The sequence below is a fragment of the Capsicum annuum genome, chromosome 4 (assembly GCF_002878395.1).
Source record: "Capsicum annuum cultivar UCD-10X-F1 chromosome 4, UCD10Xv1.1, whole genome shotgun sequence".
In the NCBI taxonomy this organism is placed as follows: Eukaryota; Viridiplantae; Streptophyta; class Magnoliopsida; order Solanales; family Solanaceae; genus Capsicum; species Capsicum annuum.
The window spans coordinates 155,530,164-155,538,302 of NC_061114.1; the positions used below are offsets into that span (position 1 = coordinate 155,530,164).

At 33.6% G+C, this 8,139-nt stretch overlaps 1 long non-coding RNA gene across 5 annotated transcripts in view; it reads right to left on the reverse strand.

Moving 5' to 3' along the window:
- LOC107867909 overlaps nucleotides 1-6,504 on the reverse strand; it is a 58,861-nt gene extending 52,357 nt beyond the window's left edge. For 3 of the 5 annotated variants that reach the window (XR_001673429.2, XR_001673431.2, XR_007055174.1), the window contains exon 1: nucleotides 5,925-6,504. This is a non-coding gene — a long non-coding RNA (uncharacterized LOC107867909). The remainder of the gene's footprint in view (nucleotides 1-5,924) is intronic. The other 2 variants (XR_001673430.2, XR_007055173.1) reach the window with 1 other exon arrangement.
- Between the last annotated feature and the right edge of the window lie 1,635 nt (nucleotides 6,505-8,139).

The window sequence follows — 8,139 nt, forward strand, 5'->3', positions numbered from 1 at the left end:
CCTACCACTGCAACGGTAGGATAACCATTACAGTGGTACTACTGTACAGGAAATAAAAATGATGTGGCGGTACCCGACAGTAGCCAGTGTGAGGAAATTTTAAAAACCCTTTTCTTTATTGTTTACTCACGTTTCCCCTTTCCCTTAAAATACTATAATAAGCCCCAATTCCCCAACAATGAGATTTCAAAAATAAGGATTCATAAGAGCAATTTTGAGGCACACCCGACAGGAACCCAACATAGGAAGGCGCTTAGCACTAGCAAAAAAACTTTCTTCTCTCAATAGCATTAGAATTTGACTATGAGGTAGGTTATGGTTTATTGTAGCAAGTAGAATTGGGCTAAATTTATTTAATAGGGCACGGTGATTAGAAGAACAAAAATAGTGAAAACCCAGTAGGCTTTAATAGTGTGATTAATTGTTGTTACACCCTATATATGTAATAACTATGGTATAAAATGGGTTGATCCTTGTGAGAATCGTGACTAGCTAAGAAAATACTATAGCTCATAAGCGGGGTGTAGTTTAAGTGTGTTAAAAAAAAAAGAGTAGTATTAAGCTGGGGAGTGATAGAGGGTGCTCTTGGCAAAATAGATAGTACGTCTTGCATTGAAAGAGACTAACCACAACTAATTAAGGGGTAGGGGATGAAGGTAACTTAAGAGAGAATTTTAGGCGACCTATAAGTGGATTTAAGTGGGTAAGATCCATCAAAATTGGGGCAGGTATGTAAGGCTAGTGTGAGACTTACAAATAGAGTATAGGAAGGAATTTAGCATTAGGTTGGGAACATGAATGAGAGTTGTAAATAAATAGGACGAGTAACTACGTCTAAGTGTAAACCCTCAATAAGATCGGAGGTGTAGAGTAAAGGATTTAATGATGTATGTACCTAGGTATATGTACCATACTAGGATTGATATCTTATAATTATATGTGGAATGGTAACAGTGATTGCTTTCAAGCAACGCTTGTGATTATTGATTGCAGTGCATATTCATATATTTTAGTGTTGTAGGGGTGAGATAATGGGGATGTTGATGTTATTATTGAAATCATGATGTTCATGATTTTTTGATATTCATGAGGTTGGTAATGTTTATGATGTTGATGAGGTTGAGAAAAGGAAGAAATGATGTGCACATCTTGCATACATACATTCATTCATATGCTTTGATATTCTATAATATTTTATGTATTATCATTGAATTCTTGAGTGAATCAATCTATTGGAAGAACTGATGAAATATAGTATCACCTTGTGAATCTAATGTACATCCTAATTCAAGTTCAATGTTAACTAAGTATGTAATTACAAGAGCGTATTGTATGGTATTATCCCTTCCTGTGGGGATTTTCAAGTCATAAGTGCCTTAGTAGTTGTAGATATTGTAATGTGTTGCATTAGCGGAGTACTGGGAGGGTTTGATCCCATTCCTGGTTGCCTTAAGTTGTAGTTTTGTTAGATATGAAGATCCAACCCAGAGTGAGTTAGATAGTGGAAATCAGGTTAATAGATTAGTGTAATACCCCGTACTTCTACCTAGCTTGAAATCGTCCCGAGTATGTTAGAAACTTACTTTGAAAGATGAATCCACTTTTATATACGTGGAATTTTTAAGATTTTCACTTTTTGTCATGTGGAAAATTGAATTAGCTTTCCAATGATACCAATTTCGTCCAAATTCGGTATCGAGGTAGAAAGTTATGGCCGTTTTACAGAAAGCAGTCAAAACTGTCCAGGTGCGACGATGAGGGCCGACGAACCATCGAGCTAGCGACGGATCGTCGCCCAAACCATCGCAGCAGAGGCAGTGAGACCACCTTCTACCTAAGGGCGATGGCTCAGGCCGACGGACCATTGAGCTAGCGACGGACCATTGCCCAAGCCATCGCAGTAAAGACAGTGAACCCCTATTCTTTCCAGGTGCAACGGTCAGGACCGACGGACTATCAACCCAGCGACGAACCGTCGCACCCACCGTCGCATAGTTTGTTCAGTTATTTTAAAGTCATTTTTAAAAGGGTATTCGGGTCTTTTCTACCCATTTTAACCCCTAATTATATCAGACCGAGGCTCATAAGTTCATTATCCATCTACAATATTAAATTAGGGTTTTCTCTCAAAGATAATCCCCAAGAACAAGATCCAAATCCTTCTTCAAGAAACTAAGAGATTCCAAGTTCTTCAAGTCCAAGAACTTCAAGAAACTCACAACCCAAGTATGTCATGGGTTGATTCATGGGTCCCTTTCACCCATGAAGCTCAAGAATCTCTTTTCAAAATACAAGATTTATGTATTTATGAATGTTCATGATTTAAATAGAATTGAAATTCATGTTTATGATGTTGTGGGGTTTTGATTCATGTTTGAAATTGCATATTCCAATGATTGACCCTAGTATGTGGTAATTTGCATAATAATTATGATAAACCCTTAAATTTACACGTTGATTGATGTATCCATAATTATTAGATGTGCTGATGATTGTATAACCAAAGCATGCTCCCCATGTATTCGATTAAATGCCTATGTGAAGGAAAAGTGCCATACTAGTATGATAATATGAAATCCCTAATCATGTACAAGTTTATGCATGTCAAATGTTTGATGAGATATCTTAGTTAGTGAATTATGGATACATACCCTTGTGGTGCTTTAGAACTTCTACTTCATGAAATCTCCAACTTATTGTATTATGGATTGTGATGTTGGTCATGTATTCAAGAAAGTCATGCTTTGTCAGTTTCATACTATCGAGTTCGGGGGTACTTGTACCCGATAATTTAGTTGTGTGCCTAGATCCAGTGTCATGTTTTCAAGATACTCTCAGTCGAGCCAAGGTCATAGAAATTCAGTCAGTCATGTGACTCGAGAAATTTTAGTAAACTCAGAAATCTCGGAAATTCAGTAATCTCAGTAGTATTTCGCCAATCAATGGAACTCAGTTAATTCAGTCCGGTTCAGTTCAGTAATCCATGTTTAATTTCTATTCAGATGGGAGTAGGAATTAGTACTGAGTGAACCCAAGGATGGGAACACACACTGTCAGATGAGGGTGTGATTCTTAGAAGTCATCCTTGCGTTTCAGAACTATGTAACCAGCATAGGTTGAGACATCAACACTGTTAGATGAGGGTTGATGAGGTGGATAAACGCTATCAGATGAGGGTCCCACCATTTTCTTTTGGGGACACTGTCAGATGAAGGTAACCCACAACTTTGTCATTATCGGTGGCGTGGTATTGATACCCTTTTAATTGGGGTTACAGATTGGACCCCAACTCAGCTATAATGCATTATTTGGGGCATCTCGGTTAGATGACTACTTCCCATAATTTCAGTTACAGATCAAGACTCTTAGATACAGTCATTCAATCTCAGTAAAAGAACTCAGCTAGTTCTTCAGATTTCAGGACTGTCAGATACAGTCAACTCAAAATAGTACGGAACTCAGCTAGTTCCATCAGAACCTAGACTATCAGATACAGTCGCTCAGTAACAGTTATTTCAGTTGTTTTGGTATTGATATACCATATCTTCAGATGTTATGTTTTATCAAATCTCTGAACCTTATGGCCTTTTAGCCTTTATTTCCATATTTTACATGAAGTCATATAGTATACAGGTACAGATATCATTCATGGGTTAGCTTGTGGTTGTTCGGGGTTATGAGCACCATGTAGTATTTCGGGTATCAGATTCGGGGAGTTACAATTAATTTAGATCGAAAAATAGATTAGTTAAGTGCTAAGAGGGCATAAGTTAGTGTGGGTGGCTAAACAATATAGATATAAGAAAATATTAAATGGCAGATAAGTCACAGAGATGTTGTAAGTTTGGTGTTAATGAATTCAAATCTAGGATTTAGAAACTGAAACCTTACTTGATGTTATGATTTCTCTCTTTTTTATTAATGTTATTCATTTCTACGTCTAGTCGGCTGATGATGCCTATCAGTACGTGTGGTTGTACTGATACTACACTTACCATATCTCCAATCGGAGATATAGCTATGGTGTTGATCAGTTGAAGTTCTAGTTGTGACGATGATCATTCAGCAGCAACTCGTGCCCTCTATATTCTGAATGGATGATGTGTCATGGACTTTTCTATCTCTTGTCTAGTGCTCTTGTATAGGTTTAGGCTAGTTTCTGGGGATTCATTCTTGATTACTTTATGCATCACTTTTAAATATTTAATGTGTTAGACTGGACTTATATTTGATGTTAGCTAGATTAATAGATTGAATAAAGGACTATTTAAAATTTAGTTAATAGATTATCTCGTCTAAAATGAATGGTTCTAACTTCTGCATTAAATAAATGTTAGATTTGTGAGTGTTCTCCTATCTAGGGCAGGTGTTACTAGGTGCCTGCGCGATCTGACTAGTTGGGTCGTGACATCAGTACATTCAAAGTACAGATTGCATTCTTTTTTTGCGCTATATTTTTTTATAATATAGGTTCAGACATTCAACATCCAACTCCCAGTTAGTACAATCTCTTACCACTTCACCAGCAGAGTTAGTAAGTCCTCGTCTTTCGACGATAGGGAAGATGAATTAATATTTATTCGAACCAACAAATTGAACTAATTATCATATCGTGGTGGACCAAAAAATATAAAAAAGAAAACCTGCTAAGTGGAATTGAGTATCAAAAATTGAAATTATTTTGTCAAAGGAAGAAGTCAACAGTAATACAAAAAAATAAAAGATAGTAATATATCATGTGTGAAATCAATCATCCCATAGTCGAGCATTTCAAAGTGTCATGGCAACAAAGGTCTAAAGATAGCAAATATCTAATCTTGAACTAAGGTTATTGGCCAAAAGATGCAGCAAACAATTCATTAAAATTGCAATTATACGTGATCTTCAAAGGGTGCAGCTACATGACAACAATTAGGCAAATGTATCAACATGTTTTCTATCACTTTTCCACAAAAACTTAAATGTTGTAACAGGTAGCAGGATAATATATGAGTATAGTTGTGACCAAATCAAACTAAACATCTCGGAAAAGCATTTATTTTGAAACCAACAGATCAGCCACTAAACCAAATAAGATTTTTTTATTTGAGTTTGAAATATGCTATCATGCTAATCCCTCTTCACTTCGGTTCCAATAAGAGCATATCCAAACAGACATGAGACAAATTCCACTAATGAAAAAAGATTGATCCAAGCTTATTTACTAAATCCAGATCATGACAGGAAAAAAAAAAATTAAAGACATGAAATGAACTCGCAAAAAATTCGCCATAAAGTTTTAAACAATTACCCTGATTTTGGAAAGGAAAAAGAAAGCAGAGAACTCATAAACAATTTAGAACATACTCAGACAATCGACAGAACAAGGGACATATTTGTGGCTCGATCAAGAATCTCTTTACAAAGGAATATATTAACGTGGCTCAAGAAGACAAACAGTAACAGAGGGCATCTATTTCTGAACTTCATACTAGCTGAGGGAAAGACTCATAATTTTAGCACACTATTATCTTAAGTTTCATACAATTGCTTAGTGAAGAAATCAAAAGATAACACTATCAAGGGATAATCACAAACGAAATGAGGCTAAATAAGTTACGACACCATATATATCCACGCTAGGAAAGGAATGAAATACTTCAGGTAAAGTAAGGAAAACTGTAAAACATTCCAACCTAATAGAGATGATCATAACTTAAAATCACGCTTTGTTGTTCGATCATAAAGAATGATACGGTAGACTTACTAGTGTTAAACGTCATGTTCAAAGCATTTAGTGAAAACATATTGGCATATAAGAGAAACAAACCTAAAAGAAACTAATACTCTTGCTATTAAAACCAAATCTCAAACCCCTGAAGATTACTACTAAAATACAGAATAAACACATAATTGAAGAAACAAAAATATAAATGGGCTTTTACCTTTTTATGGGCAGTCACTGGGATGGCCAGTTGAAAGGCTCAACTTCCACCTCTTTCCTCACTAGAGAACAGCAAGAAAAACTGCAAATTGAGCCGAAATTCTCACAACTCCAGGCTGGGGACCGAGGTCCAAAATCCTAGCGGAGTAAAGTGAATTTTCAGCACCAACATGGGTTGCGGTGCACTGGACGGACTGCTCCACTCTTAACCAGATATCGAGGTTCGATCCTGAATATGGAGAAATTCTGTTGGGAGCGCTGCCACGTGCGATCCAGATTAATCAGGACCAAACACCGAATGAAAAAAAAAAAAAAAAAGTAAATTTTCAGCCCTTCTTTTTGGTACCGAAAACCTCCTTTTGAACAGTGGAGGGGGAGAGGGGTTTTTTGAGGATAATTTTGAAATTTGGAAGGGAAAATTTTGAATTCAAGAGTAAATGAGGTTGGATGAGCTGGATTCCTACTGATCGGTACGAATTGAACGTTGGCTGGTGAGTTGTCGTTACTGCTGGGTTTTACCGAAGCTGTTGCTTTGAAATTGTGATGCTGATATCGTTGATTTGTTGTTAGTGCTTGTGTATAGCGGTGTGCATTGATCAGTTCTGTTTGATTTTATATGTTATTGATTTGGTTTATCAGTTTTTAATTTTTAAATATGTAAAATTAATAATCAATCAATAAGATATTTTTTTATCGTTTTTCGGTTTATCGATTTTTAATTATTAACGGTTCGATTTTTTATTTAACCAATAAAAAAATACTCATAAAATAGAAATAGTAACAACTAACATAAAAAAATAAAATCCTAATTACCATCAAAATTCTATGCAATGCATTTTAGTTTACAAGAATGTTTAGACTTGAATTGAATGTTAGTTTGGAAAAAAATTGAATCTTAATTGTTGAAAGCTAATAAAAGCTTCAAGCTTTCCAATATGCTAATACTCGTATTTTATATTGTGTCTTTATTGTCCTGAATAGGTTAATACTTTGTGAATCACAGAACTGTGAATAAGTAGTGTATATAACACACACACACATATATATATTACATAAATAGGGGTAAAACAGTAACTTAGTGTATTCTTATTGAGTTACCGGTTTAACCAATAACCCAATAAGCTAAAACCAAAATCGAACCGTTTACCCAATAAATTTTTTTATAAAACCAATAAGAAATCGTTAACCCAATAACACAATACCAATAACCCAATAGCATTTTTATGGGTTCGATTTATCGGTCGATTCGATTTTTGCACACCCTTACTTGTGTGCTGCTTGAACTTATTTTTGCTGGGTTCTATTATTTATCGGTTTAAGGGAGAAGGGAAATAGTAATTGCATGACATATATTCAAACATGGGTGTTTTAGATATTTACTTCTAATAAGAAATGTCATTAAAAATAACTTTTCTTATTTTTTAAGTATAAGTATAATACAAGTATCATTTTGCTCCTCTACACCTTAAATATATTCTTTAAACTTTTCATACTTATTTATCTCTCAAATTTTATTTTTTATTATTTTTACTTTTTATTTTTTTATTTAATTTTATTATTCTATTTTTTATTATTTTTACTTTTTTATTTTTTCCTTTAATTTTATTATTCTATTTTTTATTATTTTTACTTTTTATTTTTATTTAATTTTATTTTCATGTTTTAATTTATTTGTCTCAACCTTTATTTTTTCCTTTTTTTCTGTTTTTTCAAGCATTATCTATTTTTTTCCTGTTTTTAATTCATTTGTCTTTAACCTTTATTTTTCTTTTATTTTTTATTTTTATCAGTTCTCTTTTTTTCCCTCATATTTTTCAAATTTTATTTTTATTTTTTCCTCTCATTTTTTATTTTCTAAATTTTTTAAATTCTTCGCTTTTTTCTTAATCTTTATTTTTTTGTGGCCTTTTTTTTTCTCACTCTTTTTTTTTATTTCTCTATTTTGTTTGATCGTCTTTTTCTTTTTTCAGTTCTCTTTTTTTTCCTCATTTTTTTCAAATTTTATTTTTATTTTTCCTCTCATTTTTATTTTTTCTCAATTGTTTTAATTCTTCTTTTTTTTATTGATCTTTATTTTTTTCTTTTTTTTTACTCAATCTTTTTTTTATTTCTCTATTTTGTTTGATCGTCTTTTTCTTTTTTCAGTTCTCTTTTTTTTCCTCATTTTTCTCAAATTTTATTTTTATTTTTCCTCTCATTTTTATTTTTTCTCAATT